Here is a 13,669-nt window from a genome sequence, read left to right as displayed (position 1 = left end):
AAACTTGAATCGAAGGAGCACCGGGTATCTAGAAGTTGAATGGGAGACTTTGAGGGTTTTGCCTCCAAACAGTGGTAGGACTCAGAGGTTATAATAGCAGAGGGGGCAGTACAGCAGTATTTCATTATACTGCTAAAGATAAAATTAGTGTTGGGAGTTTTACTGTTACTCTTATAGACAAGACAGCAACTTCCCGCACAAAGAAACGGGCAGAAATCATTGCCTAAATGTACAAAGTGAATGATATGTTCGGCGAAACTGGAAACCAAAACCTCCATTATAAAACAAATTCAACCACATCTAAAATATTTGATTACCAAATAATATTCATTAAGCTTTCACAGGCATAGTGACATACTGGATAAAAAAAACAAAAGGAGTTTGCATACTAAAACAACAATTCAGGCATATAGTAGGATGTACTTTCCCATTTACAAATTTGGACACATACAAAGAATAAGCCAATAAATAAATATTTACATTACGTATAGGCTTTGAATAACTTGTCTTGGGAAGTGGCCTGTGCATGGTGATCTCTGGAATTAGAGGTGGGGGGGTTAATTAGCCCCATGTTTCCGCTTAATCTGGGTAGGTTGGAGAAGGATATGGGATTTGAAGATTAGGAGGTCTTTGAAGAGAAGAAAAACAGTAGTTGGAGGACTTAATAAAAAACAGAAAGGAGCTTGATAAGCCCTAATCAAATTGAGTTTAGGGCCTTCTATGAACATATTGTCATTAATACTTCTAAATGATTTATCAAATGCTCCAAATGAAAGAATTCTAATCAAAAATGTTTTGTATGACTTTACGGATTTAATTAACAAGCTACACACTCCCTACCAAACATCTCTGTAACAGTGTCGTTCTTATCCACATAATGAAATTTTCACTGGCACTTGTCTTGCCTTGTCTTATGCCGTTGAGTTGTTTCCGACCCATAGAGACACCACAGACACATCTCTTCCAGAACACCCCGCTTTCCATCTGCAATCCTTCTGGTAGTGGATTCATAACAGCTCACTTTTTGAAGGTCTCTGTATACAGAACTCATCCATTACCAAATCTCTCAATATTGGCTATTTTAGTTTCATTATATGGAAGTTTTATGGCGGGGTTTTCTTTCTGAAAAAGCACTGGGAAGGTTAAAAAATAATTTCTTAGTAGTCATTTCACCTGATCCCCTATCTGAACACTCCCAGCAAGCATTAGTATCCCAATTTTTCTGATGGAGAAACTGAGAGATTGAGGCCCACAGATGTGCTATCAATCAATCAATCAATCAATCGTATTTATTGAGAGCTTACTGTGTGCAGAGCACTGTACTAAGCACTTGGGAAGTACAAGTTGGCAACATATAGAGACGGTCCCTACCCAACAGTGGGCCCACAGTCTAGAAGGGGGAGACAGAGAACAAAACAAAACATATTAACAAAATAAAATAAATAGAATAGATATGTACAAGTAAAATATATAAATAAATAGAGTAATAAATATATACAAACATATATACATATATACAGGTGCTGTGGGGAAGGGAAGGAGGTAAGGCGGAGGGATGGAGAGGGGGAGAGGAAGGAGGGGACTCAGTCTGGGAAGGCCTCCCGGAGGAGGTGAGCTCTCAGTAGGGCCTTGAAGGGAGGAAGAGAGCTAGCTTGGCAGATGTGGGGAGGGAGGGCATTCCAGGCCAGGGGGAGGACATGGGCCGGGGGTCGACGGCGGGACAGGCGAGAGCGAGGCACGGTGAGGAGATTAGCGGCAGAGGAGCGGAGGGTGCGGGCTGGGCTGTAGAAGGAGAGAAGAGAGGTGAGGTAGGAGGGGGCGAGGTGATGGAGAGCCTTGAAGCCGAGGGTGAGGAGTTTCTGCCTGATGCACAGATTGATTGGTAGCCACTGGAGATTTTTGAGGAGGGGAGTAACATGCCCAGAGCATTTCTGGACAAAGACAATCTGGGCAGCAGCGTGAAGTATGGATTGAAGTGGGGAGAGACAAGAGGATGGGAGATCGGAGAGGAGGCTGATACAGTAGTCCAGATGGGATAGGATGAGAGCTTGAATGAGCAGGGTAGTGGTTTGGATGGAGAGGAAAGGGCAGATCTTGGCAATGTTGCGGAACTGAGACCGGCAGGTTTTGGTGACAGCTTGGATGTGAGGGGTGAACGAGAGAGCAGAGTCGAGGATGACACCAAGGTTGCGGGCTTGTGAGACGGGAAGGATGGTAGTGCCGTCAACAGTGATGGGAAAGTCAGGGAGAGGGCAGGGTTTGGGAGGGAAGACAAGGAGTTCAGTCTTGGACATGTTGAGTTTTAGGTGGCGGGCAGACATCCAGATGGAGATGTCCTGAAGGTAGGAGGAGATGCAAGCCTGGAGGGAGGGGGAGAGAGTAGGGGCAGAGATGTACATTTGGGTGTCATCAGCGTAGAGATGATAGTTGAAGCCATTGGAGTGAATGAGGTCACCAAGGGAGTGAGTGTAGATCGAGAACAGAAGGGGACCAAGAACTGAACCTTGAGGAACCCCCACCATACCATTGCACAGTTATTCTCCGATATTGAATCCACAACAGGTGAATTGCCTGGCAGTTTGAAAAAATGTAAAACCTGAGTGGATGTTATCTGCTGCTTAATGACTCCTGTTCAATTTAATGAAGGATAAATGTGTAATATTGTTGGTCCCAATTCAGCACAGTTTCAAGTTCTATGTTGAACTTGAAGGGACAGGCAATAGGTGTGGATGGTTTCCTTGCCCATGCCCCCTGATTGCAGTGGGAGGTCTCACAATTGGCACCTGATGATCTTAGATATGGCCTTATCAGCCCATTCCCACCACTGCCATCCCTGGACTTTGGAGAACTGCCCTGATGCCATGGGACAGCAGTAGTGGGGTGTTGGGAAAAGAGGAATGGAGAAATCTGACATTCTTCCCATGAATCAGGTTGACAAGCTAATGTCAACATTCCTAGGATAAGCTCAGAGTGACACAGGAATTGGGGGTGGGTACCTCTCTAATCCCCTCTCAGGACAGCACCTGGAGAGTTTCCAGTACTCTACCAGTTTCACCGATGGGAGGGGGAGTCAAGCTGAGGCATACCCATTCCATTCTCAGCTTGGGCAGTGGCTAGCAAGTGGAAGGCAATCTGCTACAAGTCAAAACTCCCCTATGCTGGGCAGCAAGCGGCACTGGAGAGAGTCGAGGGCGGAGACTCAAGTTTACTGCGCGGAAGAAGGCAACGGTAAACCACTTTCATATTTTTACCAAGAAAACTCTGTGGCTACGATACCAGAACAATTGCAGATGGAGGTGGGGCATTCTGGGAGAGATGTGTCCATGGAGTCACTATGGGTCGAAGATGACTCAACAGCATAAGACAAGACAAGACCATTCTAATAGATTGTTACATCTACCTTACCTAAAAAAACATGAGCTAGATATTTAGAGTCAGGTTTGCTCTGTCTGGAATTGAGGCTAAAATGGAAAATTATATTGAAATTTCAAATAGGAAAAATACCCTTTCCTGGGTGCATACACATAATTCCAAGCTGGAACTAGAAGCCAGACTCCTCAACCCTTATATTTATCAAAAACAGGTGAATGCATAAGTTAGATAAAAATTAAAACAATCTTAGCACGTCTTCCTTCACAACCCAAACACTAGTACCTAGTGTTTGGATTTCCTTTAGGCCTTGCTGAATTCATTCATTCATTCATTCATTCAATTGCATTTATTAAGCACTTACTGTGTGCAGCACACTGTACTAAGCGCTTAGGAGAGTACAATGATGATGATGATGATAATAATAAGAATAATATCTTGTATTTTTATAGCACTTCTATTTTTCCCAAGTGCTTTCATATCAGTTATTTCATTTTATCCCCACAACATCCCCCTAAAGTAGGGTGAAGCAGGGATTATTAGCCTCAACTTTTAGATGAGAAAATTGAGGCCTAGATAGTTAAGTTGCTTAGCCAAGGCTACACAGTAGGCCAGGGGCAGAGAAGGGACTAGAACCTAACTCTTTGGATTTCCAGTCTCATGCTCCTTCCACTAGCCTATCCTTTAGTGGAAAATAATTCTGCTAAACAAACACTGCCTTTAGCTGCAGAAACATTACCGTGGCTAAGAATTTGTGTTTTTATAACTTATTGTACTAGACCCAAACATTATCATGGGTAGAAATGTCCAGGCTTTTGCTTTGCACATAGTAAGCACTTAACAAATGCCACTATTATTATAGTATTTGGAAGACAGTTCCTAAACATAAGCAAATGTGGATAGAATCTCAATAAACTAATGTCATCTTTGAAAGTACAGATTGCTATTTATATTTACATAGAATTTCTCTGGCCTGGAATTTACTCCCCTCTCCTAACCCAATAGACCAAATCTCTCCCTGTAGTAATAATGATGCTATTTATTAAATGCCTACTATGTGGTAAGCACTTACACTTTGCTAAATACTTGAGCACCCTCTATGAGCAAAACATTGTACTAAGCGCTGTGAGGGGGAGTACATAGATGAAAATTAGATCTGGTCCTTGAACCTGGAGGGACTCACAATCTAGAAACAAGGGGGAGAAGGTTAATGACACACACACAATGAAAGGTGAAGTGACAATTAATAGAAAAACAACATAAGTAGAGGACAAGAATAAATTCTATAGGTGCTACAGTTTCATGGTTTTTACCACCCAGGCAGGGCTGTTCAGGATTCAAAGGTCACAACAACCACTGCCACAACCACCCCAACACCGACATTCTAAAAGTTGGGGAAGCCTCATGCTGCTGCTTTGTCCTCACCTCGCTGCCGGGGAGAAGATAAGATGGGAATGTTGATAATGGGAAAGGACAATGTTGAGGGGAATGTCTGCCGCCATTTGGCTGCCATATAGACAGTCCCACCCTTTCATAGTCTTCCCATCCCTCTCCATACCTTTCTCCAAGCCTAGAACCCCCTCCCACCTTAAATCCAGCAGATCACAGTTCTCTCCAGCCTCAAAGCCCTCCCTGAAGTTACATCTTCACCAGGAGGCCTCCTCCGATCAATACCCACTCTTCCAATATCCAATCTCCCCAGGTCACATCATGCCCTCATAAAATCCCACCTTCCCCGACACCTGATTAACTCCCAATGCCCCGGTAGTATCAACCAACCACCACTTCTAGGATTTACGTATTTATTTATACTGATCCTCAGAACTAGTGTATATATTTTTAATTCATTGTACATTCAATTACAAATTCTGATTACTCTATTTGTAAAGATTTTTAGGTCTGTCTTCCCTGTTAGAGTGTAAGCCTTGTGTAGGCAAGAACTGTGTCTTGTCCTTCTGTTGTACTTTCAGGTAGTGCATCACATCTCGTGGGTACTAAATAAATTTCATTTCTTTCACTACTACTACAGCGAGGGACAGGGTTAAAATGGTAAAAAAAAAAAAAAAAAAAAGCCTGAAAATGACTCTACCAAGATGGTTTGACACTTGATACTTAATTAATACTGCCATCTAGTGTTAATTGGAGATTGTACCCAGTTAATCTTTTGTACCATACGTATCTGCTTGCGAAACAAGATGTTCTGATGTCATCATCATCAGTGCTATTTATTGAGCACCTATTTCATCATCATCAATGCTACTTATTAAGCACTTACTATGTGCAAGAATACTGTACTAGGCGCTTGGGAGAGCACAATACAACAGAGTAGGTAGATATGTTCCCTGCCCACAGTGAGCTTGCAGGATTGTCACCATTTCCACCTGCCCTAATTCCAGAATCCTCCATAGTTCTGCAGAAACAGAAACACATTTAATTACTGGGAAAATAGCTCTCGAGCAAACTGACCTCCTCAGGCGCATTGTCTCCCCCTACTTTTACAGGGATTGTATCTGTTTATTGTTGTATTGTACTTTCCCAAGCACTTAGCACAGTGCTCTGCAGTGATATCTGTCTCCCCGCCCCAGACTGTGAGCTCCTTGTATGGGCAAGGAATGTCTCCGCTTATTGTTATACTGTCCTCTCCCAAGCGCTTAGTACAGTGCACACAGTAAGCCCTTAATAAATATGCCTGAGTGAATGAATGTTTGTCAATCATTTCCTTGCCCAGAACGAGCTTACAGTCTAGAGGGGGAGATGGATATTAATATCAGTAAATCAATATCAATCAGTAAAGGCGAGAGGACATATTGTACATATTTACTATTCTATTTGTTTTGTTAATGATGTGCATCTAGCTTTACTTCTATTTATTCTGATGACACCTGTCCACATGTTTTGTTTTGTTGTACATCTCCCCCTTCTAGACTGTGAGCCCGTTGTTGGGTAAGGACCGTCTCTATATGCTGCCAAGTTGTACTTCCCAAGTGCTTAGTACAGTGCTCTGCACACAGTAAGCACTCAATAAATACGATTGAAAGAAAGAAAAGAAAGATCAATCTGTCCATCAGTGGTATTTATTGAGTGTTTATTGTGTGTAGAGCACTGTACTAAGACACTTGGGAGAGTAATCAATCAATCGTATTTATTGAATTCTTAATGTGTGCAGAGCACTATACTAAGCTCTTAGAGGAGTAGGATACAACAGGGTTGGTAGACACATTCCCCACCCATAAGGAGCTTTTAGTCTGAAGGAAGAGTTTACAGTCTCAAGTCTGTACAGTCTTACAGTATTTTACAGATACTGACCTAGTAGTAATGGTATTTATTGAACACCTACTGAGTGCAATGGACTGTACTAAGTACTTGGAAAAGTACAACAGAAGCCCAAAACACATTTGCTATCCACCAGGAGCTTACAATCATAAAATATTTACAAATAGTGGAATAGGAACAATATGGTATTTGTAAATTGCTTACTATGTTCCAGATACTGTAGCAAGCACTGGGATAGATACAAGCTAAACAGGTTGGACACAGTCCATGTCCCACATGTGGCTCACAGTATTTATTCCCCATTTTACAGGTGAGGTAACTAAGGCAAGAGAAGTCAAGTGATTTGCCCAAGGTCACATAGCAGACAAGTAGTGAAGCCAGCATTAGAACCCAGGTCCTTCTGACTCCCAGGTCCATGCTCTATTCACTAAGCCATGCTGCTTTCTTCAAATATATACACAACTGCTGAGGAGGGATATAAATAAACACATAAGTGCTATAGGTGGCTATTGGGGTGATCTGACTCCATGTGTTGGGAATGAATTGGGGAAAGGTTGCTGGAGGAGGTGGGGTTTTAGGAGGGCTTTAAAGGTAGGGAAGGCTGAGGTCTGCTGGATTTGGGGGAGGTGGGAACTTCAGGCTGGAAAATAGCACAAGCAAAGTGTTGGAGACAGGTGATGTGAGAGAGGGATACAGTTAGGAGAGAGACTTGGGAAGAGTGAAGAGTCTAAACTGTGAACTAGCAAATTGAAATGTCATTTGTTTTGTGCCCTTAGTTGGGTAGCAGAAAGAATATCATTAGGGAAGTAGCATGGCCTAGTGGAAAGAGCACGGGCCTGGGAGTCAGAGGACCTGGATTCTAATCTCGGCTCCACCATTCATTTGCTGTGTGATCTTGGGCAAATCACTTCACTTCTCTGTGCCTCAGTTACCTCCTCTGTAAAATAGAGGGTAAATCCTCCTTCCTCCGATTTAGACTGTGAGCACCATGTGGAACAGGGACTGTGCCCAACCTGATTATCATGTACCTACCCAAGCGCTTAGTACAGCGCCTGGAACATAGTAAGTGCCTAACAAGTACCTTAAAAAATAATCACGGGGTTGAAGCAGCTGCTGTCGCAACACTCACCTGTCTTCTCAGAATTGCATACTCCATGAGGAACATGATACAGCCCTACCCAACAACGGGCCCACAGTCTAGAAGGGGGAGACAGACAACAAAACAAAACATGTAGACAGGTGACAAAACATGTAGACAGACTCATTTCTCCTTCCCTCACCTAACTGGTTGGGGACATGGTGGGGAACGCTGTGCCTGAGGAATCCAAGTTCAGAACAATGTATAGGGCCTGGGCAGCATGAATTCTCTGGTGTTGAATTAGGTTTGAACTTGGGCTGAAGCTCTTCCCACACTCATTACACTCATAAGGCTTCTCTCTGCATGGGTCCTCTGATGCATGACGAGGCTGGAGCCCCGACTAAAGCACTTTCCACAGTCACTGCATTTATGAGATTTTTTCCCCCATGTGGGTTCACTGGTGTTTCCTAGGATTGGAGCTCTGACTAAGGCTTTTCCTAAGGCTTTTCCCACAGTCACTACACTTGTGAGGTTTCTCGCCCATGTGGTTTCTCTGATGCTGAATAAGATTGGAACTCCAACTAAAGGTTTTCCCACACTCGCTACATTCATAGGGCTTCTCACCTGTGTGGATTCTCTGGTGCTGAATGAGTTGTGAGCTCCAGCTGAAAGTCTTTCCACACTCCCTACATTCATACGGTTTCTCCCCCATATGGATTTGCTGATGCTAAGTTCAAGGCTCTTGTGGAAGCTCTTACCGCATTCATTGCATTTGTAGGACCGGTTTCCTGTGTGGGTCCTCTGATGTTTCCGGAGGTCAGAATTCTGACTGAAGCTCTTGTCATTGGATTCTTGCCAAATCCAATGGCTCCTACTCTATCCTAATCCTCCTCGACCTCTCAGCTGCCTTTGACACTGTTGATCACCCCCTTCTCCTCAACACGTTATCCAACCTTGGCTTCACAGACTCTGGCCTCTCCTGGTTCTCCTCTTATCTCTCTGGGTGTTCATTCTCAGTCTTCTTTGTGGGCTCCTCCTCCGCCTCCCATCCCCTTACTGTATGGGTTGCTCAAGGGTCAGTTCTTGGTTCCCTTCTGTTCTCTATCTACACTCACTCCATTGGTGAACTCATTTGCTTCCACGGCTTCAACTATCATCTCTACGCTGATGGCACCCAAATCTACATCTCTGCCCCTGCACTCTCTCCCTCCCTCCAGGCTCGTGTCTCCTCCTGCCTCCAGGACATCTCCATCTGGATGTCTGCCCGCCATCTAAAATTCAATATGTCCAAGACTGAACTCCTTATCTTCCCTCCCAAACCCTGCCCTCTGACTTTCCCATCACTGTAGACAGCACTACCATCCTTCCTGTCTCACAAGCCCACAACCGTGGTGTAATCCTCGACTCTGCTCTCTTGTTCACCCCAAACATCCAATCTGTCACTAAAACCTGCCAGTCTCAGCTCCACAACATCACCAAGATCTGCCCTTTCCTCTCCATCCAAGCTGCTACCTTGCTGGTTCAATCTCTCATCCTATCCCAACTGGATTACTGCATCAGCCTCCTCTCTGACCTCCCATTCTCCTGTCTTTCCCCACTTCAGTCTATACTTCATGCTGCTGCCCAGATTATCTTTGTACAGAAATGCTCTGGGCATGTTACTCCCCTCCTCAAAAATCTCCAGTAGCTGCCTGTCAACCTACGCATCAAGCAAAAACTCCTCACTCTCGGCTTCAAGGCTCTCCATCACCTCACCCCCTCCTACCTCACCTCCCTTCTCTCCTTCTACAGCCCAGCCCGCACCCTCCTCTCCTCTGCCACTAACCTCCTCACTGTACCTTGTTTTCGCCTGTCCCGCCATTGATCCCCGGCCCATGTCCTCCCCTTGGCCTGGAATGCCCTCCCTCCGCACATCTACCAAGCTAGCTCTCTTCCTCCCTTCAAAGCCCTACTGAGAGCTCACCTCCTCCAAGATGCCTTCCCAGACTGAGCCCCCCTTTTCCTCTCTTCCTCCCCATCCCCCCGCCCTACCTCCTTCCCCTTCCCGCAGCACTTGTATATATATTTGTACAGATTTATTACTCTATGTATTTTACTTGTACATATTTACTATTCTATTTATTTTGTTAATGATGTGCATTTAGCTTTAATTCTATTTGTTCTGACGACTTTGACACCTGTCTACATGTTTTGTTTTTTTGTCTGTCTCCCCCCTTCTAGACTGTGAGCCCATTGTTGGGTAGGGACCGTCTCTACATGTTGCCAACTTATACTTCCCAAGCACTTAGTACAGTGCTCTGTACACAGTATGTGTTCAATAAATATGATTGAATGACTGAATGAATGAAACCTGGTCACAGTGAGCAATACTTCAAAATGGAGAACTTGCTAACACAGAACTGGTTATTCATCTGGTAAACACAATAATGGACAATGTACCAGGTTGCCCAAATTTCACTACCTTGTCTGATTTTGCCAGAAGGGGAGGCTACAAACCCTATCTTTCCGCAGGAGCACAGGCCAGGCCACGTAAAGCCACACTACAGCTGTGGTCCTATATTCTCAAAAGTCAATCTGCCAACACAAGGTAAAAAGATGTGGTGTTATTAGTATGTGGAAAGAGGGGGATGTTTTGTGAGAGAATATAAAACTGAAGCTCTAGAACTGGGATCACCCACTTTTAAATTCATATTCTAGCCCAAAGATACGGGAGCTTGGCCTCAATTGCTCCAAAGCGTTCCCTAACTAAACCCTTCTTTCCTCTTCTCCCACTCCCTTCTGTGTCACCCTGACTTGCTGCTCCCTTTATTCATCCCCCTTCCCAGCCCCACAGCACTTATGTATATAATTTATTTATTTATATTGACTGTTTCCCCTCTCTAGACTGTAAACTCACTGTGGGCAGGGAATGTGTCTGTTTATTGTTATATTGTACTCTCCCAAGCGCTTAGTACAGTGCTCTGCATGCAGTAAGGGCTCAATAAATATGACTGAATGAACGAATGAATCCTACTTAGGCTCTCCAGTTTTCACCTCTGTCTTGTCTTATACTGTCAAGTGGTTTCTCACCCATTATTACTCCATGGACACATCTCTCCCAGAACACCCCGCTCTCCACCTGCAATCGTTCTGGTAGTGTGTCCATAGAGTTGTCTTGGTGAAAATAAAGGAAGTGGTTTACCATTGCCTCCTTCCGCTCAGTAAACTTGAGTCTCTGCCCTCGACTCTCTCCCGTGCCCCTTCTGCCCAGCACAGGGGAGTTTTGACTTGTGGCAGATTGCCTTCCACTTTGTAAGCCACTGCCAGAGCTAGGAATGGAAAGGCCTCTGCTTGACTCTCCTTCCCATAGCCAAGACTGGTAGTCCTCTAAACAGTAAGCCCACTGTGGGCAGGGATTGTCACTCTTTATTGCTGAATTGTACTTTTCAAATGCTTAGTACAGTGCTCTACACACAGTAAGCGCTCAATAAATATGATTGAATGAATGAATGGAAACTCACCAGATGCGATCCTGAGTGGGTTTCACCTCTGTACAGGCAGAAAGGTGTTTTGCAAGCACCAGAAGCTCCATTGCCTTTGGACTCCACACCCTCACTAGTAACTGGGCAGTTCCTGGACTGCCAGGGTATGCGTCTACCGACTCTGATACATTATACTCTCCCAAAGTGCTTAGTAAGCATTCAATAAATATGATTTTTAAAATGGTATTTGTAAAGTGCTTACTACGTGCATGAGAAGCAGTGTGGCTTAGTGGAAAGAGCCCGGGCTGGGGATTCGGGGGTCGTGGGTTCTAATCCCAGCTCTGCCACTTATCAGCTGTGTGACTTTGGGCAAATCACTTAACTTCTCTGTGCTTCAGTGTAAAACAGGGATTAAGGCTGTGAGGCCCACATGGGCCAATCTGATTACCTCGTAACTACTCCAGTGCTTAGAACAGTGCTTGGCACGTAGTAAGTGCTCAACAAATACTTTCCAAGCATTCAGTACAGTGCTCTGCACACAGTAAGCGCTAAATAAATACAACTGAATAAACTGAATGAATGAATGAACAAATACCATCGTCATTATTATTATGTGCCGGGGGTAGATACATGCTATCCAACCTTGGCTTCACAGACTCTATCCTCTCCTGGTTCTCCTCTTATCTCTCTGGCTGTTCATTCTCAGTCTCTTTTGTGGGCTCCTCCTCCCCCTCCCATCCCCTTACTGTAGGGGTTCCTCAAGGGTCAGTTCTTGGTACCCTTCTGTTCTCTATCTATACTCACTCCCTTGGTGAACTCATTCACTCCCACGGCTTCAACTATCATCTCTACGCTGATGACATCCAAATCTACATCTCTGCCCCTGCGCTCTCTCCTTCCCTTCAGGCTTGTGTCTCCCCCTGCCTTCAGGACATCTCCAATCTGGATGTCTGCCCTCCATCTAAAACTCAATATGTCCAAGACTGAACTCCTTATCTTTCCTCCCAAACCCTGCCCACTCCCTGACTTTCCCATCACTGTAGACGGCACTACCATCCTTACTGTCTCTCAAGCCCGCAACCTTGGTGTCATCCTCGACTCTGTTCTCTCGTTCACCCCTCACATCCAATCCGTCGCCAAAACCTGCTGGTCTCACCTCCGCAACATCGCCAAGATCCACCCTTTCCTCTCCATCCAAACCGCTACCCTGCTCATTCAAGCTCTCATTCAATCTGGACTACTGCACCAGCTTCCTCTCTGATCTCCCATCCTCCTGTCTCTCCCCACTTCAATCTATACTTCACGCTGCTGCCCGGATCGTCTTTGTGCAGAAACGTTCTGGGCATGTTACTCCCCTCCTCAAAAATCTCCAGTAGCTACCAGTCAACCTACACATCAGGCAAAAACTCCTCATTCTCGACTTCAAGCCTCTCCATCACCTTGCCGCCTCCTACCTCACCTCCCTTCTTTCCTTCTACAGCCCAACCCGCACCCTCTGCTCCTCTGCCGCTAACCTCCTCACTGTGCCTCGTTCTCGTCTGTCCCGCCGTCGACCCCCGGCCCACGTCCTCCCCCTGGCCTGGAATGCCCTCCCTCCGCACATCTGCCAAGCTAGCTCTCTTCCTCCCTTCAAAGCCCTACTGAGAGCTCACCTCCTCCAGGAGGCCTTCCCACACTGAGCCCCCTCCTTCCTTCCCTTTCCCATCCCCCCCGCCTTACCTCCTTCCCCTCCCCACAGCACCTGTATATATGTATATGTTTGTACATATTTATTACTCCATTCATTTATTTTACTTGTACATATTCATTCTATTTTGTTAATATGTTTTGTTTTGTTGTCTGTCTCCCCCTTCTAGACTGTGAGCCCGCTGTTGGGTAGGGACCGTCTCTATATGTTGCCAACTTGTACTTCCCAAGCGCTTTGTACAGTGCTCTGCACACAGTAAGCGCTCAATAAATACAATTGAATGAATGAAGGGATGAATGCTAATCAGGCTGGACACAGTCCACGTTCCACTTGAGGCTCAGTCTTGATCCCCATTTTACAGATAAGGCGCAGAGAAGTGATTCGCCCCAGGTCAAACGACAAATGACGATCTGACCTCATCTGTAAAATGGGAATGAAGACTGTGAGCCCCCCGTGGGACAACCTGATCACCTTGTAACCTCCCCAGTGCTTAGAACCGTGCTTTGCACATAGTAAGCGCTTAATAAATGCCATAAAAAAATCGTCTTCATTGAGCACATGCTGTGTGCAGAGCACTGGACTAAGCGCTTGGAAAGAGCCTGTCTACATGTTTTGTTATAATAATAATGGCATTTATTAAGCACTTACTATGTGCAAAGCACTGTTCTAAGCTCCGGGGAGGTTACAAGGTGATCAGGTTGAGCCCCCCCATGGGACATAGTCTTCATCCCTATTTTCCAGATGAGGGAACTGAGGCCCAAAGAAGTGAAGTGACTTGCCCAAAGTTACACAGCTAACAGT

General features: G+C 45.1%; 1 non-coding gene across 1 annotated transcript; it reads left to right on the top strand.

The window, feature by feature from the left end:
• Window positions 1-3,005: 3,005 nt before the first annotated feature.
• LOC119920089 lies at window positions 3,006-3,143 on the top strand. The gene has a single exon (XR_005447856.1). It is a non-coding gene; the product is annotated as a small nucleolar RNA SNORA7 (small nucleolar RNA).
• Window positions 3,144-13,669: the final 10,526 nt, after the last annotated feature.

This window comes from Tachyglossus aculeatus, chromosome X1, assembly GCF_015852505.1.
Source record: "Tachyglossus aculeatus isolate mTacAcu1 chromosome X1, mTacAcu1.pri, whole genome shotgun sequence".
NCBI classification, from domain to species: domain Eukaryota; kingdom Metazoa; phylum Chordata; class Mammalia; order Monotremata; family Tachyglossidae; genus Tachyglossus; species Tachyglossus aculeatus.
This window is presented reverse-complemented; position numbering and strand designations above follow the sequence as displayed.